Source organism: Taeniopygia guttata, chromosome 6 (genome assembly GCF_048771995.1).
Source record: "Taeniopygia guttata chromosome 6, bTaeGut7.mat, whole genome shotgun sequence".
NCBI classification, from domain to species: Eukaryota; Metazoa; Chordata; class Aves; order Passeriformes; family Estrildidae; genus Taeniopygia; species Taeniopygia guttata.
In genome coordinates this window covers 27,188,497-27,209,066 of record NC_133031.1, presented here as the reverse complement: position 1 = coordinate 27,209,066, position 20,570 = coordinate 27,188,497, and the positions used below count along the sequence as shown (strand labels likewise).

The 20,570-nt window shown below is 43.4% G+C and overlaps 1 long non-coding RNA gene across 1 annotated transcript; it reads right to left on the bottom strand.

The window, feature by feature from the left end:
• Positions 1-1,030: 1,030 nt before the first annotated feature.
• On the bottom strand, positions 1,031-15,055 carry LOC140684457 (uncharacterized). The gene is made up of 3 exons (XR_012056737.1): positions 14,860-15,055; positions 2,786-2,955; positions 1,031-1,574 (listed from the first exon to the last, which is right to left on the bottom strand). It is a non-coding gene; the product is annotated as an uncharacterized lncRNA (long non-coding RNA).
• Positions 15,056-20,570: the final 5,515 nt, after the last annotated feature.

Genomic DNA, 20,570 nt, shown 5'->3' with positions numbered 1-20,570 from the left:
TAAATCCAGTTAAATAAAGGCTAAAATCCATGTTGTTTTTATACTGTGTTGAGTGCTGACCTGAAACAAGCTAATGTTGTGTTTGCATTTTTCAATGAACAAACACATCCCATTTCTCATTCTGGGATTAATAAGTGACTCCTGGCTCATAAAACCTTTCAGCTTCCATGATGCCAATACTTCCAACACTCTGATTTCCAAATACTTTAGCCACTTGCATGGTTGCCATTACTGCAGTATCTGATCAGTCTCAGTCTCGAATGTGTTGATACCCATCACACCTCTGTGACTGACTTTTGCCAAGAGTACAGACAAACAACTCTGGGCCAGAGAAAGGAATATGTATCCCACACTGTGGCAGACACCTCCAGCTCCTTGGAGTCCTTGGCTGCCAGCACAATCACTTCACCAATTTTTTTTTTTCTCATTTCCCCTCTAGCAAAAGACATGGGCCAAATCCCACTGGCATCTAGGAGCATCTTACTATGGACATCACAAACCTACTGATTTCAGCAAGCTTGGCTCAAACCTAATGGCTTCTGCCAGCTTTTCTGTGTTCCTGGACTTTGCAGGGTAACTGCTAAGGACAGAAATAAATCTTTTGTTTACTCTGGTAACTGGAGAGCTGCTTTAACCTCTGGCTAAAAACAGGTGCATTTTCCTATCAGGTTCATGAGTCACTCATCCCAGGAAAGAATAGTGATCTTGGAAAGCCCTGTGCTCAAGGAACAACAGGAAAGGATGCCTTTTTAATTGAATGGTGGCAAATCTCATAATCTGGTTTTCCTGTGTGGCTTTTTTCTTTTAAAGTCATGTTAAGCCACTGGTTTAACACAGCTCAGTCCTATTACTTGCAAAATCCTGGTATTTAAGCATCACATCCAGTTTGGGATGGAAAATACTACTGGTGTTTTACTCCCACAGGAAAAAGCAGGTGTAATGTGTGACTACATAAAGCAATTAATACCTCCATAATAGATTTTGTTCTTGGTCCAGGATAATCAGGTCTTTCAGAACTTGTATTCCTCTCCCTCTCCCTCTCCCTCCCCTCCCCTCTCCTCTCCCTTCTCTACAGAGCTGTTTTCACAGAAAACAGTATTGCTTCTCACATACCATCTGGTCAGGAAGAGCCAAAGAACCCTTAAAAGGTGACCTTCAAGGTGACTTCTTTTTGAGGAATTAAAACAAACAAAACCAAACCTGCAATATCATTCCTCTCCAATTTTAACACCAGAAATTCAAGTCTTACTGCCCTGTTTTGCACAACCGTAGACTTATGATGACATCCTGAGAAGCTACTCAGGGGATATTTCTCCACTGCACATGAGTTAACACATGTTCTGACTCAAATTAAAATCAGTGTCTCTTGCCATACACAGAGGAGAAACTTCTGACAGGCTAGAGTGTACTGCTAGTCCAGACCAGATTACGTGGTTGGTTGTAAAGTGCAGAACCTGGGACTGGACCTTACCTCTTTACCCTGTGACTGCAGGCAGGAAAATGAAATGAAAATAATTTAAATTCTGGTGATTCTCCAATGCACCTCCTGTAGCTCCTGTGTGGTAGCCAAGTGGCTGCAAAATAAGCACACAGCCTTTGAGTATCAGAGGCTCTGTGGCCAGGCACACACAGATTAGCACAGCATCACCAAGGTCACAGAAATACAGGCAGGTCTCTGCTTGAGATGAGGCCAGGTTAACTGCAGAGTAAAATCAAAGCGTGGTGGGGGAACTGATTTTTGTGCCACATCTCCAACAGTCTTCCAAAGATGCCTCACTATGTTAAGCATTTTTGAAATAAGGGGAAGTCACCTGGTCCCTGCATGGCAGGGATGTTAACAGAGTCCCCTCTTCATGTTTGCGTCCTTTGAGGACACAGTTCAGCATGAATGGTAAAGAGAAGAATAAACATTCTTGGCACTGTAAATTAAGTGGATAAGTATATCTTTGGTGTAATGGAGGAAAACATACATAAAACCCTCTCAAGAGAGACATGCAGAAGAGCATGACCGAAGCATCTCTCCCTTTACAAAAAAAATCAAAGGCTCTCTTTGATATAATACACCACAAATATTGCTAGTTCTTGCCCATCTCCACCTCATTCCTCCCTCTCCCCCTGCCTTTTCCCACTTCAGGTCTCTTGGAATGACACTGGTACTACTTACAAAACCAGCAGAAAGTCAATTACTCACATATATTATTGCAGGGCTAATTTTTAACCTCTTCCAGCTGCACAGTCAGCTGGATCGGTAAGACCTGTTCCTCCAGGCAGCTGTTAAGTAACAGCTTTCCATTTCTGTCATGCATGATGGGAAGATCCTGCACCAAGCAGAGTCTCACAGAGCTGCACAGTGTGCTCACCTCCCCATCCTGGGGCTATGCTAGGAAAAAAGAAAAAGGCCAGAGGACTGCAGAAGCCACACTTGCCCAGAGAGCTGCAGGAATGGATGTCAGAGGGAAGGTGAGATGAGTGCAACATAAGCATCTAAGAACAGTGGCATTAATTTGGTGTCACTGTGAGTCTTACAGGTCTACAGGAAAGGTGTCAATGCCACAGCCAGTGCTTATTCACCATGACCAAAGGCATTGTCAACAGGTTCTTGGAGAGCAGAGCACTATCCAGCATCCATTCTTGAGCTCTCCAAGGAGCAGAGCACTGGTCAGTGTAAGTCCATGAGCTCTCTGGGGCCCAGACTTGGAGAAGCAGACACCAGCACACACTACACTTGCTCCCTGCTGTCAGAGAGGATCTGCAAAGCAAAACCAAACCCTGGTGGGACACTTACCTCAGTTGTTGCTTGGTTCATGCAAGGATCCACACCCTTGCAGTAGCATCACCTGACACCCAAGGCATAGGGACAAGTTTCATGTGGGGCCCCACAGCATGGGGACAGAACAGATCTTGCTCCTCTCTCAGTGCCCAGCCATATGCTCTAGCTGATCCAGCTTGCTAGCCCTGAAAGATCAGAAAAATGTGAAATAAAATAAAATTTATAAAATGGGAGGAGCAGATATTTTCTAGCATAACAATTTAACCAGCTCATTCAAAGCATTCAAGGAGCACCATTTGAGGAACTGTTGTAAATGGTTGGAGAAGGTGACAAAGACCAGAACTGTGGGGGGGAAAAAAGATTTTCTGTCTGATAATGGGTAGCTGCTAAAATGCCTTTCACTATGATAAGAGCCACACACCTCTAGGCTGTGTTGAGGGAGCAGCCACTTGAAATTGCAGATATCTGAGCAAGATAGGCAGTGCCTCCCCCCTCCCTGGCTCCCTCCTTCAGCCTTCCCTGCAGTGGTACCCTGTGTCCCCACAGCCACAGGGCTGCACCAGGAGTAATGCTGGCACGGGGAGAACAGATTAACACCGGATCCAAGTGTCTGTGTGCCATATGGCTGTGGCAGCAGTCTAACAGCAACAAGGAAGAAAGATTTATATCTTGCTGAGAAACATTTTATAAAGCGTGTGAAGGTTATCAAGCCTCTTTCTGGAACTACATCCTGTGGACCTTTCATTTGAAAAACAATTTTCTCCTTTTCAGTTGAAGAAGAGTTATTACCAGGGATATGACCAGCTCTGAAAAACATCCCTAAATGAGGAAAGCCCCAGGTGTAAGTATTTTCCCCATAGGTGTAGTTTAGAACACAAGAGAAGAAAATCAAAACAACAAAGTTGGTAATGCCTGTGAAGGCAATGAAGTCTCAGCCTCTAGCCCCTGCTTCCAGCGGCCAAGCTCATGCATTAGAGAAACTCTTCCAGCTAGATAAGTTAAGAAGGGTAGATTTTAACAATTAACTTGCCTAAACAACAGGTCCAGAACTGCTAGAGCAAAGTGTTTGAGAAGTCAAGAGCAAAATTCAGTAGAGTGGATGGAACAGAAGCGGCAATGGAACCATGTTCAGACATAAAAATGACCATATGTTCTACTTAAAAATAATTATTCTGATCTCAGCTGTCCTCAATACCACCAATAAGGAAGCTGGTTACATTATTATGTGTGCCTTTAATAAGAAAAGAAATACAACTACTACTGAAAATACCTACTTCAGCAACAAAGTAATAAAGGTTTCTCAGTTGTTCTCCACATTCCTGAACCTTGGGGGACTAGCCCACCTTTAGGGCTGTCAGCCCTGCACGAACAAACACAACTATTTCTAGTTGTCAGCTTTGGGGCCAATGCACTCTCTGCTCAGCCTGTTTTAAGTCTATCTACCCCAGACACCACAAACCAGTTATGAGAACTCATTTCTACTTCCATCACTCTCTTTGTTAAGCCATCACCATCTCTCCTAATGGCAGGGAAAGGGGACTGGTCAAAAGCAGGATGAAAGATGTCTCTGCCTTACCAACACTACAGACTGAAAGTTCCAGAGAATAGGAAGGTGATGTTTTCACAGCAGAGAGAAGGATGTCAATAATACAGAAAAATGTACCCTGCAGCTCTAGTGGCACCAGTGCTATAACATGCATTTCTGGGCCAGCTAATTATAGCAGAATATTGATAAACACAGGGCTTGGACTAGGCTGGACAGTGAGTGGGGAATGTGATGGCGACAAAGGAAAAGCTGATGTGGGAGGAAGCAGGAATTTATTAATATGAGAAAATTAGGAGCACGTAGTTAGCTCCACTATCAGCTGTCCACTTACAAGTGAAGGGCATAAGTGGGCAGACCAGCCAAGATGACAGACTGGCTCCAGGAGATTTGGGAGTTCACTGCCACAGAGTTCAAGTGTCAGGTATAAGACCATGGTTTGATGGGAGGAAATGGCTTTTGTTTCCACAGAGCTCAGTTTAACTCAAAGCAGCTTGAAACAGCACAGCCCCACACACCCCTCAGTCCACTGCTGGACTGCAGTGCAGACCAACTGGATGCCCTGCAGTCTAGTCCCCAAGGAGGAGAGGGAAAACAGCTTTCTCACTGCCATGTACTCCCAACCCTGCATGATACCCAGGGCCAAGCTTTTACACAAGTGCTGATTTAACAGGATTCTCCACCTTTTACAGAATCTGGGCCTTCAGAGGTTCCCCAGGGTGAGGCCATAGCAAAAAGAAGAGAGAAAAATGCAGCAGTAGGGAATCACACCCCCAGGCAGAAGTGTCACAGTTTCTCTGCATGCCCCTTAACTGCTCTCCCCTGGGAAGTAAATTACTAGTAAATAAAAGCTTGATTTGTTTTTTCCCAATCTTTTCAAGCACTTGGTAGCTATGAAGAAGAATGGGCTAATCTAGTTTTTGTAAGGAATTAGTGAAATCTTGTCATTCTTGTTTATGTGTCAGGCTCTGAGGAGCCAGTGCTGAGCCCAGACTGTGCACAGCCATCATGGCCTCAAGCAGGTTGTGACTTAACCACTGGAGAGAGAGTCAGAAAAAAATCCCTTGTGGATTCCTGAAATGGCCACTGGCTGATCTAATCCTGAGGTGACTAATAACAATTCAGATTTATTTGAATTTCTACGGCTTTACTGGAAAGTTAACTTCCCCGCTGCCAGCATAAAGAGGCTCCTTCCCCTTGCTGGGCTCCAGGGAAGTAGACAAGCAGCTTAAAAGAACAATTTACTTCAATGCTGTAAATGTCACAGCAAGGGTCACGGGAGGGGGAAGTCGGGATTTTTATTGGATCTGTGCTGAAATGTTCTAACTAGACTGTGCTCACACCTGACAGCTCAAACAGGCCCCACAATACATAGGGCCAAGATGAGATAGCAGAAACAGTGGAGAAATTTAAGCCAGTCTTTGTCAAAGCATAATGCAGGCTGGGCATTAGTGCACCTTGCTCTTGCTCAGCTTTGCTAATTGTCCTTCTTGGGTCAGCCACCTGTTTGCTTGGCTTTAAAATATTATTTCCATGGTGTCTGGTCCAAACCTGTTATGTGTGTTCTCCAGGCTTCACAGAAGGCATTATCAGCCTTCAAAGCCTCCTGCATTACTCCTTCATGCTCCTGTTCCTGCCCCACATCATCTTCCGCCAGCCCAGAGGCATCAATTAGAGGATAATCCCAGGGCACTCATAGGCTGCCATCAAGAAGCTGCAGTGTCACCTCCTCACACCACTTCCTCAGCACTCATTCCTGGGATGCCCATGTTGCTGGAAGGGAAGAGCAGGAAAATAAATGTGACCTGTGCTTCTCCAGGACCTGCTGCAGCTACTTGCAGCAGCTCTTTCTGTCAAATCAGTAAAAGGAACTGGCAGAAAGGAGCCTGTTATTCCAGTTGTGCTAGATGCCTGATGACAGTACCAATTGATCCCAAATGCAAATACAAATGTTACAAAATAAGCAAGAGTCAATTGTCCTTAAAAGAAGTTGGAAACCAGAAAATTGCATTTTTTCCTTTCACAGTAACAAGTTTGAAAACAGAAATAAATTTGTCAGCTGGATCATCTGAAGGTGCTTAGTCTGCAGATTTCTCAAAACAATACCAGGATATTTCTAAAAGTTGGAGAAGAGGAATACAACCAAGCTGTCTCCTTCTACCCCTTTTCCAATCATCCTACTTGCATTATCAGCAACGGTATGGAAAACATAACAGAGAAATTCAGTAAGCACAGAAATGTTACACTTTTCCTATCAAGTTCTTAATTTTCCAGCATGAATCTTTACAAGTGGGATAAAGAAAAACTTCTTACTTATTTTCCTTAAGAAACAAATAAACAAAGAAGCCACCCACAAACCATAACATGACAAGTCATCCAAATAATGGTTTCAATGTGAGCATTTCATGTAAACCTAATGTCTAGTTTTGTGAAATTGCTGCTGAGAAAAGCTCTAAGCCACAAACAACTCAATTATAACACTTTCAGACCTGGAGTTCTCAGGATTCATACTATTTTCAGACTTTTGCATTTTCCCCCTCCCTCATTTCCTACTTTACTACAGCAAGTATTTCAGGGAAGTGTTTAAATGCAAATAGAACTCTGCTTTCAGAGCTGACTGTAGTTTTCAAGTACACAGTAATAGTAGGGAGAGGAGAAAGATCTGTATTGATTTTTTAGTGGCTTTGTCCTGAATTACAGAGAGCAGATGGGTAATTTCAAGCAGAATGATTTTTATGTCTGATTGAGAAACACACAGAACAAATGAGAACAAAAGCCAAGTCTCCTGCATAGCAAGTCCCTCCTATGGCAGTCCTCAAAATGGACCACAAAAAGCATCTCTTCTCTTGCAGACCCCTCACAGATGGGACACTTCAGAGCACTGCAATGACACTTCATAGCTATATGCACGAAATTTATAGACCTGTCCTTTCCTTCATGGACAATTGAGGCTGGATGAACAGTGAAAGGCAAAGCTCTTTTCCACTCTGTTAATATAAATGTAGCCAATTATTTTTTTTCTTGGGCAGAGACTCTGTATTCCTGAACTCAGTGTGCAAATAATACAGTGCAATGGTATTCTGACTTGCTTTTTACCTCTTTCCAAGTGGCTATAATAGGGAATAAACATTTATATGTGTACATCCTTCTCTACTCTCCAGTATTTCCTTCAATCCCTTTGCCATGACTTACTTAAACAATTATTTCTACACTTACACAATCCTGATGCTAACTGACTCACCTGTACCACTTACACCATTGTAAAGAGATTATCTCCATTTAATCCTTGTTGTCCTATAGACACAAATTAGCGCAGCATTTCAAGTGCACACAAGCCAACTCAACCTTTGTTTTTAATTTACAGTTTTCGTGCTTGTTGTTCTGTGGCCTCTCTTGCCTTAAAGAATATATTCCTACTGTTTTCAATGCCAAAACTCAAACACTCATCTGCACCAATAGAATTCATCTGTTGTTATCCTGTGCCTCCCTATATTACCTTCTCCACCTGTGTCTACTCTTTTACCATTTACCCAGAGTGCACCATGTGCAAATACCTCTGAGCAGCTCAGAACCACGAGTGGGTTTGTACATATCCACTCAGAATAATCAGAGGCTCCATGAGTTGCTGCTCTGCTGGACACCCACTCCAACCAGGGTATGGAGAGGATATATTTAGTCCACAATGGCAAGGCCCCTTTTGGCTATTAATATATCTTTTAAACTTGCATGTTTAGGAAAAATAAAGACAATGACCACAGCCTCTCTCTTGTAGCTTTTCCTCTTTCATCTGTTACATGTCAGACATTAGACTGAAAACTCTTTGCTCTGTGCAGTGTCTCTGTTCCCAGTTTGACATGGTGAAGTTGCAACGATTTCAGCCTTAGTGACATGATAGTAAATAACCAGTAAGAAATAAGCCATAATAAATTTCCCTCAATTACTGAACATACTTGAAACAGGCTGCACAACAAGCACCCCTTGTGATTATGAGAAACTGGTGAGCTTAATTCTATAAGATTTCTCTAAGCCCCTCCAAGGCAACACCTGTGCTCCACCTACCAACCCTACTTTCAGAAAATAAAGGGCAGTGAGTGAAAATGAAAGGGTTAATTTCTCTCTGTCTCTGGCTAACCTTTCCAGGCTATTCAGTTTCCTCTCAGACTCCAGCCCATCGGAGGCATGCGAGGTGAAGGATAGAATTACACACTGGGCATGTTTCCTGTACTTAGTGGGTGGATAGAGCACAACTTCCGCACTAATAATGTCAAGGTAATTAGGACATCCTGCAAAACCTGTAACAGGGAAGAAATAACCATTGTTTATTGTCATTTCTATTGCTGAGGTGGTGGGCTCCCCTCACAACTCTTCTTGCCTTTTGTTTTGAGCCCATCTCTACTTCAGCAGATACACAACTGGGCCAAATACAAGAACCCCAGCATTTACCATATGGATGTGGGCTAAAATCTGATTTCTTTTTCCAGTACCATCATTTCTCCCAGCTCTGTCTAAGAGCCTGAAGCAGTTGCTGAAAATGGCACCTCTGTCTCTCATAAAGTCTCTGGGCCACTGGACTGCAGAAACACAGCTCTGGCTCAGTGGTGAATTAATTAGTGCAGTGTGGCCAACTCCAACAAGATGGATCAAGAGCACATCTTGCACACTTCCTTCTTCCACAGAGCAGACTCTAGTCTGATGGTCAGGACAGCTCTTGGGCAGATGAGTCAGGGCTCTGGAAAGGCATCTCTCCTCTTGAGAAGAACCCAGTGTGCAACAGTTTGTTACTGGGGTCCTGTCTCCTGGATTCTGCTGGAAATAAATGTTTTTTGCTTGACTCTCGAAAGAAATGGCACCAACACTGACCTTCAAGTGTTGCAAAGCCCAGCAGGCCCCACATGGACCACGGGATGGGGTAAATTTAAATTATCCTTCTCAGTTTCCTACTGACTCCTTTAAAAAGCTCCCTTATTCAATGTGGGCTTTTGGTAGATGCTCTTTAGAGGAGTGGAGATCTTCCTTTGCCCTTTGGGAAGGCAGATTTTGGAGAGAAGGAACAAACTTTCTTTAATGTAACTGGGAAAAAAGCAGAGAATTTTGGGTAACTGAAACTTTTTTTAGGTCTCTGTTTCACAAGAATTTTAGAATCAGACTGCTTACCCTGTGGCTTTGCTACGAACTGCCTCTCCTCTCACTAAAAATATGCCAAGGATGAGATGTCTGCATACTGGGACCCAGTTGGTTGTGCAGCCCTGTTAGGGCTCCACAGTGACCAAGGGGAATGGATGGGAAATGGGACAACTGTGAGACAATTCACAAGCCTTTGCCTCTGAAAAAGAGGGACCCTTTGCTTGTGTTTTCTGGCTGCATTCATCACAGGCTGTGCTGTACACAGATGCCAGCACAGCCCATCCCATACCACAGGAAGTGTCTGCATGGTCAGATGCAGACAGTCATATGGTACCTCTGCCTTGCCAGAGGCCTGGGGGCTGCTGGGCTCCTGAAGCCATTTAGATGCATCACAGGGACCATCTCAGGTTCACTTAAGCCTGGGCAGGGAATGTGACTGTGCAGCTGTACCCTGGCCCGGTGCTGCTGGGCATTATTCCGTGTGTACACTGCCCAGCTAAACTGACCTTCTGTCCATACTGGAAAACAGATAATGATCTGTTAAATTATTGCTCTTTCCTTTCATAAGGTTTCCTGGCTGCTGGGTGCTGATGTTTGTAAGCACTTTAAGGAAAGCAACATTGATTTTTCCTCAGGTGGAGAATTTCAGGATGCCGCGTGTCTCTTGTTTGCTTCACCAAACCTATTTCCAAGAGTCGTGGTTTTGCACACATTGCAAGCACAGCCTGCATCAATATCCTGGGGGGAACTGTGATTCTAATTAATGACAGAGTCCTTCTAAAGGTGTCTCTATTAAGCTTGTACATAAGGGCACTCTGCTAGGAAATGTCCCTTCCCTCTCACATGGCATAAGCTGTTACCATCTGCAAAATATATTGGCAATAATTCTGAGCCTAAATTATTAAGTATGGTGCTGCTGGGTTTGTGGGGACAGCAACATGTTGTATATCCTCTCTGAAGGGCCTTGTGTGTAATGAAATTTTGCACTCACTTTTCAGAACTGCCACATTTTCAGATCACATTTGTGATTGTCAAAAAATTCAGCCTGTAAAAGAAAGCCGTGTATTTCAGATGTGAGACAAAGAAAAAGGTTATTGGGTCCTCAACTAATTAAAGATAACTCTGGAAGAGTCTGGAAAAGTGATACTGTGAAAATAAGTAACAGAATAAGACTATGTAAGATTGCTAGCAATCAGAAGACAGCGGTTGTCTGTAATAATGCTTTTCACCCTACAAAATAACCCTGGTGTCTAACAGTTGGTCTTCACTCAGAACTTACTAATATAATTATAATGCTAAAAACAGCAGTATAGCTCTGTTTGGACATGCTTATTTCAAAATAAGAAAATTCATATAGAGTGGAAATACATGTGTAACATGAAGTGCAATTATTCTGGTAAAATTCCTTTCCCTCATTAACAAAAACCTCACAACTTTTCTGGTTCATTATATGCATTGATCTTAGAAGGAATCTCCAACCTGAAGATTAGAGAAAGAGCATATCCACCCAAAAAGACAGTTCCCATATCCAGTGAGCTTCCCTCAGATGAGAACCAAAAAGCTGAGACTTACAGAAAAACCCACCTTTCCACAAAAGTCTGGACGGAGGAGTTTGGTGGCCAAAGTGACTAAGTAGCAGCAATGCCCTTGGTCTAGCTGTTTCCTCTCTGCTGCTACAACGTGGGAATAAAGCTGTGGGATAACTGGGGGTGGGAGAGCTGCAATGGTTGGTCTGGGCAGTGCCTTTTCCTCAGAGACTGAGAATTTCATATACACAGCAGCCTGTGCTTCTCAGCCTTCTGGAGGAGTGCAGGCCAGTGGAGGTTAACAACTGACCCTAACCCTTCTGCCTGGGAGTGGGCTGAACTGAGGCAGAGGCAGCAGAAATCCCTGCTGACAACTCCAGAAGGATCACCTAGTGATAGACTTTAGCTGTACCCAAACTTTGAAGAATGTCCCCCCTGCTTGCCAGTCTTGCCAGGCTGCTGAAAAGTGGGGGTTTCGTGGGGTTCCAGCATTTTCCATCCATCCACTGGACTTGGGGGTCATCTGTGACCATTCCTTGCCTCCGTGCTTTGCTCAACTCAGCCTGCCATGACACAACTTTCATGGCTTTCAACCACTTCCTTCACAATGCTGCCTCAGGGATATCCCCATGAGGGATGCCATTTCCTTTACTAAGCTTTTCATGCTATTTCTAGTCATGCCAAATTAGCTGTTCTCCTGTCTGACTTACTCAGCCTCTGAAGACACAGCTCCTAAGAGAGGCAGGTGCCAGAAAGCAAATTTATGAATCCAGCATTAAGACACTTAATTGCTGCAGGACTTCAAATTCCAAGCAACTATTCATAGCAATGAAAGAAATGTTATCTTTTGCCCTAGGGACTCTCCATTACTTGTTTGTAAGATTGGGCATTCAAAAAAAAGCAGAGCTTTCATGACCTGGAGACAGACAAGAGTCAGTTCTGCACACTGACTGCCTTCAGTTCCTCTCCCAGCCAAGTTTCTAACAGAGAGAAGCAGCTCCACAAAACCCAGATGTTCTTCAGATGTTGATTTAATCTGTGCTTAGAGGTGTGTCTTCCCACAGGAACCTGGGGAGGATAGATATAAAGAAATCTTCGTAGTTTGGATCAATGCTGCTATCTGCTCACAGCTGCTGGAAGAGAGCAGGACAGGATGCAGCAAATGAAAGAAACCTACAAAATAATGCTGGTCATAGGCCCTTTGAACAAAATGTTGTGAATTACCAGTGGGAACTCTTCAGGAGAGAGGTAAGTCACAGAAAGAGCGCCTCAAAGCAGGCTACAGACATTCCTTAATTGTCAGGCAGGAAACAAATGCCCTTCATTGTGCAGTGTCATGCAACCAACACATCTCCATCTGGGGACAAGCATCATGTCAGAAAAAGATGTCCAGAAGGGATGACTAATAACAAGCGAAAAAAAACCCTGAGATGCCTTTCAAGAACCTTCTTTAGAGGTCCTCTCCCATTTTGCATGGTTTTATAGGGCCATGAATGGATCATGTTGCTTTACATGATGCTGTCTGATGAAGGAGACCAGCTCAAGCACTCAGAACCTGCACAGGGCCTCATTGAGTGGCTGAAACCATCATAGATAACTTGTGTAGGAGCTCAATACAGCTGCACTGGGACTTTCATCAGACAATGAAAGGTCACAAAAAACATGTACAATCTTGTAGCACCCTCAGAACAGAGGTGAAGTGTTTTGTCTTCACAGTTAGTGCAGCTATGTATAACTTCAGTTGACGAGAAAACCTTAAAAGTGCTCTTCTCATAAAAGCAACCACAGAAGCGATATTTCCCATTTCAGTTCTCAGTTTGCAAAAATACAGAGCTCAGGCTTTGCTTATGAGATAGCCTGGATATCAGGAATGAGGTAAGTTTGCTAATTCCCCTAAATCATGCCTCCCAGCTCTTCAAAGAAAGCAGCAGTGTCACTAAAGACATTTTACTCACACCACCTTTCTCACGCAGAAGAAAAGCAGAGCCATTCCCCACCAGTGACCCTCTAAGGGACATCCTGTCCAGACTTGCTGACAGACCCTCACCCCACCAACACAGACACCTTGAATGATCCTGCACTTCATCAGTGCCTTGTCCCAAATACTGGGCTTGGACGGTACAACAAATAGCAGAGGTTGCCTTTCAACCCTGGGTGGGATACTCATGAAGTCATGTCTGCACTGAAAAACAGTGTCGACTGTGTTTTTTCATCCTCAAACAATCCTTTGACTTGATCCTAAGCCAGCCCCATTCCTGCCAGGACACAAGTGTGTCCCAGCGCCATCTAGCCAATGAGCTTTAGAAACACACAGCAGCACCTGGAGAGCAAACCCCAGTGCACAAGTTATCCCTAAAACACAAACCCCAGTGCAGAAGTTATCCCTAAAACACAAACCCCTCGTCACCGAACCCAACTCCCACAGCTGCTCTGGGCCCAGCCTACACCTTGGCTGCTAAGTTTGCTAAAGGCCTCTTGAATTAAGTTGAACATGATGTTCAGCACCCTTCAGAGACTGAGTTTCCATGTCTTTGCTACCAAAGGCAGAAAGATAGCAAGGGAACGGTTGTGGCTTCAACAATTTTTTTGTTTCAGGTTTTGTGTTTTCTTTGAATGAAAAGCAAGAAGTGAAACCTTAGGGTGAGAGTGCAGTGTAAATCCCCAGATAGATCAAATCAGATGAAAACTGGAGTCTCTGGCTCCATCACATGGCCTGACCTGCCTCAAAGCTGGACCTTAGTGAGAGGGAAGAATTTGTAATGAACTCCAAGCAGGAAATCCAGAAAGAACTCGAAGGTAGGATGGTTGTAACAGAGGTGGAAGGAGAACCAGCACTAACACAAGTTAGCAGCTTTCACTACAGATTTGTTTCCATCATCAGTTTAAGCCACTCTGGGTCTGCTTCTTCCCTACCACAGACTGCCATCAAGCCTCTCGTGTGGGTACTGATCATCACAGGGTTAGGTGCAGTGCCAAACTGGCCTGCTGATCCAGCTGAAAATCAAAATCCTGAAAAGGAACTTGGGACAGGCAGAAACAAACCTGTCTCCCCATTCCATGTGCCAGCACCAAGAATGGAGGTGGCAGGAAGATGTAGACAGATGTTCAGGGAAGGGCAGGACTGCTGCTTTTTGGCTACAGTGCAAACCCAAAGCATAAATCCACACTCCAAGCACTCTATAGAATCCATTTTAATTTGGAACAGCTTGCTAGAGTACAGCATCACTACTGAGCATGCTCACCTCCAAGCTAAACTTTCATGTGAAACTGAAGATGACATAGAGGAAACCAGAAACTGAACTGCAGCAGCAACATAATAGCACCACCTGCAAGGTGACATGTTTAAATGCTATCCTTTTTAACTGAAAGTTCATTCTGCATCTGTCAAACATAATAATAGAAATAGATATTTGCTTCATCAGCTGCAAACCAACCTGCTTTGCATGTGCTGAGGGTCCTTCACATTGACACAATACAAATAAAAATAAATTACAAGGTAGAGTGGTTTACTTATATTAACTGAGCCAATAATATTTCAGGATCAATTACATACATAATTATACATTAAAATGTGAGAATCAGTACACTGCATAATTCCTCCTTGCCTCATGTGAGCGCAGGCCATTAAATTTTAGTGGAGGAAGCTCTGTGACAGCAGATTTTTCCTTTTTAGCAAACATTATGCTGGATATCCATGCATGCAGTTCTGTAAAGCTCGGCTGATGTGAAGAATTGAACATCCTTATAATGAGTTTTTGAGATTATGATTTGTGAATGTTTAATTCTAGAGAATGTGGGAGTGGCAGCCCTATTCTACTCACCTGAGCAACGTCAAATATATTTATCTCAGAGTGTTCTGCACTTCTGAAAAGAATATCAACCTCAAGGTGGTTTACCTTGTTTCACTGGCCATGGAAGACTGTAGCCTAAATCTGCACATTGAAATGAGACATCCTTTCCAAATGAACACTTTCCTTCTTTAGCAGGGAAAGCTGCAAGGGAAACAACACAAACCATAAAGAAATACTGTAAACATCAATTTAGAGACTTGAGCTTGATGCCCTCTACCTGTGGGGTTCCTTGTGCAGCAGCATAAGCACCAGTTGAATGTAGGATGATCTTTTAGCAAATATCTCAGCCCTGAGGGGATGGTCTCTCCCAGCAGAGATTTAGGAGCCATTCAGACATTTCTCCCCAGTTGCCTAACACAGATGCCAGGCAGTGCAAAGGGCACAGGCAGTTCCTGGCAGTGTGGAAACAACTCTCAGCTGCCAAGTCATGGGAGAGTGACTTGAAATGTCCAGATTTGCTTGTCCCTGGAGCCAGAATTTCCTCACTGCAGCATATGGACTAGCCTGATTTTTCCAGACCTCTCTCCAGAGAGACAAGGTAAAAGTTCAACTTTCACCCATTTGCCTGACTCACCCCATCTAGAAGATTCATTGCATTGGCAAAAAGCAAAAGTATATAATTTACATGGGTTATAACCCATCACACATTTAAGAATTTGGCCTTTTGATTTGTAAATGTACCTTATTTTAATTTGTAAGGATTTTAGTCCAAATTGGAATCTGTGCTTTCACGAACACTGGAAAAGCAAAAGGCTAAAATCTTCAGTCCAGGCCCACCTCCAGGTCAGAACTTGGTGAAGAAACCACTGACAGGACCCAGTATTTCCATATTTTTTCAGAACTTAATGCTGATAAAAACCTTCCACAATTTTACATGAACTTTGATTCAACTGCTCAGTGAGCACAAAGAAGGTGACAGCAAATTTGCAGATCTTTGTTTCACTCTTGCATAACCTATGCCTGCATTAACCATGGCAGAGTTGGACCCTTCTGTGGATTTTCAGACAGAAAAAAAGGATCTATAGCTGAGGAATGTGCTTTAAAAAAACCCCAAATGAACCCGCAAAAAGAAACAAACCCAGAAGCTATTGAGCTCAGCACCAGGATGAACTTCTCTAGAAAAACATGTTTCAAGTCTGAACAGCAGCAGTTAATTTCTGTGTTGTAAACCAGGGGAAAGGGAACACAAATGGGGTTGATTCTGAGAGTGATCAAAGTTCATGCCATTGAAGGAGAAGGAGATGTTCTATATCCCTGATTCTACCATGAATATTGAGTCTATCTGGTCTGCAACACTATGAGAGCCTGGAAATGTCTCCTGGTCACCCATTTAGTTATCAGGCTGCCCAAATCAACACTTCAGGGAGCAAAACGGCAAATGAAGGAGTGATTTGGTGTCACACCACGAACCTGGTAGGAATTTATATAGGAAGCACTTATTTACATGTTGGCAAATCTGTTATGGCCAGTTATTCACAAGTTCCTAGGATCACTGAGTTGATGCAGAGAGGGGCTGATATTTGGGTAGATTCTCTCTCTTTATCAAAGAGATGCACAGAAGAGCTGGCCTGGCAGCAGCCTTTTCTATATAATAACATCACAGTGACAGGAAATGCATGCTGTTTTCCGGCATTGAATTTCTAATTCTGGCATCTTGCTTCCCTCAAACAATTTTTGTCCTGTATGTAGCTGCACTAAAGCATTATTATCTTTTGAAAGCCTGGTTTGCAGCTTTTTCTGCTATAGTCAGGAAGGTTTTTTGGCTTTGTAAAGAGTAGCACATTATTGCTTCATCAATGGGAAATATCAAGAAATTTATTTTGAGGCAGAGAGGAGTTCTGGAGGGAGAGAGGGAAGAAATATATATGTCTGTATCTTGTTATGGGCTTGATGGACATACTCTGCTGTTTTTGTCAGTAGCTGTACAGCCCTTATATAATATTTTTGGGCAATGGCCAGCTCAGCCCTACAGAACTGTTTTGATCAATGTTTTTGAAAAGCAGGAAATGAACTGAATATATCTGATATCTGTGGGTAATGGAACAAAACCCAAAGATTATGCAGTCAAAGCTGCAGGTCACATAAATGGTTCTAAACACAGTCCTTGAGAAAGGGATTTTATCAGCAGCTCTTACCTGGTTATGTGAGGCAAAACGCAACTGAGTGCTGTGAAGACTAAGAATCCCAAAAGTACCCAGTATACTCCTATACAGAGATATTATATTATGCATTAGCCAGTCCCCCAATGATGCTGGTGGAGTCCCTTCTGTATCTAGCAGAGAGGTGCAGTTTGCAGAGCAGGAAGGAAATAAGTTGTATTATATGAAGAAATTCCTCTTAGAACAGCAGCATAGTCACAATCAGCTTTGTATCTCGTGTGAAAAACAGAAGTAACCACACACCTGATCAGCACAGTTACACCAGTACCATGTTCCCCTGACACCTGCAACAGGACACCAGGCTGTGTCAGATGAGCACCAGTGATTTGGCATGTCAAATCACAAAGCATTTGGAAATTACTGGATAGCAGGAATCCTGAGATGACCACCAGGGACAAAAGTATCTCTGCATTACATAATACCTATAACATTATTATGGTGAATATATTTACCTGAGGGCAAAAGGGAATTAATTCTCTTTTGAAATAGTTTTTCCTGCTTCAAAATTACCACCGTTCCAGTAAATGCTGAAAAGCCTCTGGAGATGTCCCTGTTGATGCCCTACTCTATTAAAGCTGCTCTGGTGCAGTAATTGACTGTCACTGTGATTACTCCCTTTGCTTGTCCATTCAGGCAAACTAAGCACGTGGCACTGTAATTTTGGGCATTCTGAGCAGATGACTGGTTTGAATAGCCTGAAGTCGGTCTCAGAACTACAGCATCAATATCAAATTATATTATTCCAATTATTCCAGCACACACCTAAAGCAACCAGCTGCTTTCTTGGATAGTCCCCTTCAACTACACTTTCAACTCACTCCAGTGCATTTGTGATTGTTCCAGCTCTCATTTTGAAGCCTCAGTGGGACACGTGTGCAGGGTGCAGCATCATCAGAGACTCCCAAGTCCCCAAAAGTACCAGCTGACATCAGGAAGGTGAAAGGAAGTGGTGAAAAGTCATTACTCCTGGTGGCATTAAACCATGAGATTGCATCATGTGAACAAGAATAGCCTCATAAACCCCTCTGTGCCTGCCTGGGGATTTTTGATTTTAATTTTTAATTATGAGCTGTGGTCAGATTTAGTTTCAACCTATGCCATTCCTTTGTCATGTTTGTTCTCATCTATATTCGTGGTTCATCCTAAATTAGCCCATGGCCCAATCTAGACTGTAACAGTCAAGGACTCAATTACAACTTGTGTTGCAATCAGGTCTGGGAACAAATTATTTCCGTTTTGTGGTGTTGATGGGAACTGTGCCCATGAAAACTTGAACCCAGAGAAAGCCAGATGGTCACATCAACTCCCTTAATGGGGGAGAGGAGCAGCGCTGGCAGAGCTCGTTTTGCACTGTTGTGGTGGCCTATTATGAGAGCAAATTTCTTTCTCTGTCCTTTAACCCAATCTCACATACCCTTTTTTGGTGGGTGGCACATCTGGCTCTCAAATTTATTGTTTCTCTGACTGACAGTTGGCAGAGGTTGGTGGGTGATTTTCATGACAAAAGGGCTTTTGTTTGCCATTCCTTTCCACTGAGGAGATGAGAAGCAAAGACACAGAAATATTCAATGAACACAGCACAGCTTTCCAGGGATATTTTCTTTTTGAGCCTTTCCTGTAATAAAAATAGCTCCTCCACTGAAGTCTACACATTTCTGAAGATTTTTTATGTCTATCTATATATATATACATACATATACAATATTGGTGTTACTCCTCCAGAATAAACATAGATATTTTAGCCAATCTGCTGGGAAGATTTTTCAGTTTGAGCAGCCTCCCCAAGAGAATCTCAAAAATGAACTGAACAGATTGAACTCAAGTTTCAACCACAGATTCCCCTAACCAGTCTAAGCAAATTCAGCTCAGGTTTGAATCCTATAAATGTGAACCAACTTCCTCATACTGCTCTGAAATAGGGAATCACTGCCTGCATTATATAAAAGATTATTTCAGTCTTGCACAGAACTGCTTACCCAAGGTCACAAGACTATTCTGGCAGGGGCAATAATAAGACTCTTGATATCTTGCCTCCCAATCTGCCCCTTAGGCAACTAAAACCAAACAAGTACCCTTGGGAAGGAGATATGCAAGCACCATGCCAAATTGGGAAGAGGAGGGGAAAAGAATTTGACATTGTGACAGGACAAATATTCTCTTCCTCATGGGAACATGTATCTCTAAGGCCCCTTCCAGCGGATGCTGGAGCTCAAAGAAAAGGCTGATCTTTGTTCTTGTACCTCAGAAGCACTGGGAACCCATAGACAAGCAATAAAACCAGAGCACCAACTTTTCCCATCCCTTTCCTGACATCCCAGGAGAGTTCACATCCAACACCAATCATACCACACACTCCAGGTGGTTTTCAAATATGTAGCAGTAAATATTTTTTACGGTGTGCTTTCCTTTTTAGAAAATGCTTTTCCATATGGCTTAAAGAAATGCACATGAATTAAAGAATAAGGGAGGAAATGAAGAGTCAGAGAAGTGTGTGATTGTTCTCCTGTACCTCACTTCCCAAACAATTTAAAGACTTGAACTGTGAAACCGTCCTTCAGCACAATAAAACACATTAAAACAAAGCTCTGTTCCATACTTCAGATGCCCAGTGGCATCTGTCTCAGCCCACCAACGCCAGCAGCTGGCACCCATCACCCCAGGTTCTCCCACCACTTCTGGCTGGTGGCATTGCACCAATCCCCTGTGGTCCCCTGGCTGGTGCTGAAGAGCAGGCTGCCTTCGTGAGAAAGTCCAGACAAGCAGAAAGGGCCTTCCCAGCTTTGGCACCCTGGGGCACACTGTCCCTCAGCTCTGCATGTCTGTCCCCACCCAGCCATGCAGCAGTCTGTGAATCCCACCATGCAGCAGGGCTCTTGTGTGGCAGCAGGCTGTCTCCACTGCTGTGGCAGTCTGCAGAATATACATTTTCCTACCTTCCTCTGAGAAAACCTCCACAAAATGACCATGTAGCACCTGGCTGCTGAGAGGAAGAGCAGGTGGTAAACCTTCATTGTGCCATGCTCACTCAAAAGCACCCTTTGATAGAGGACTGATAAGGGTATGCAGTGGGAGGAAACAAATGTTTAAATGTGGAAAAGGCAAATGAACTCTAAGACACCATGTTGTCAGGAAGGTAATCAGGACTGGCTTGCCTGGATTACTACTGTTGCAGCAATGCCTAGGGACAGGTCCTGGGCTGAGCCAGCCAGGCTCCTCCACATGGTGGAAAACAAAGAATAAAGTTAATCCTTGTGCAAAGAATTTAGCACAGGATACACCAGCAGCAGAGCCCCACCAAAGCCACTGACCTCCAGCCACTGTAAGTACAATGAGTCCTTCAGGTCAGGGAAGAAAACAAAACTGTAAAAGCTTGTTTGGATCATTGGAAAAGACCCAGAGCCCCTCCTACATGACATCTGTAAGAAAAAATAGGTTCTATTGCATTGGCCTCTGAGGATAAGTCCCCATAATACAGCCTAGGCCTGCTTAACTCAGCAGGCACTAATACTGACAAGAGTTCAGGGTTCATCAGTCAAGCTAATTTGTTCAACATTACCCTGCTGTTGCTTATGTGGGATAATCTTTCCTGCTGGAGGA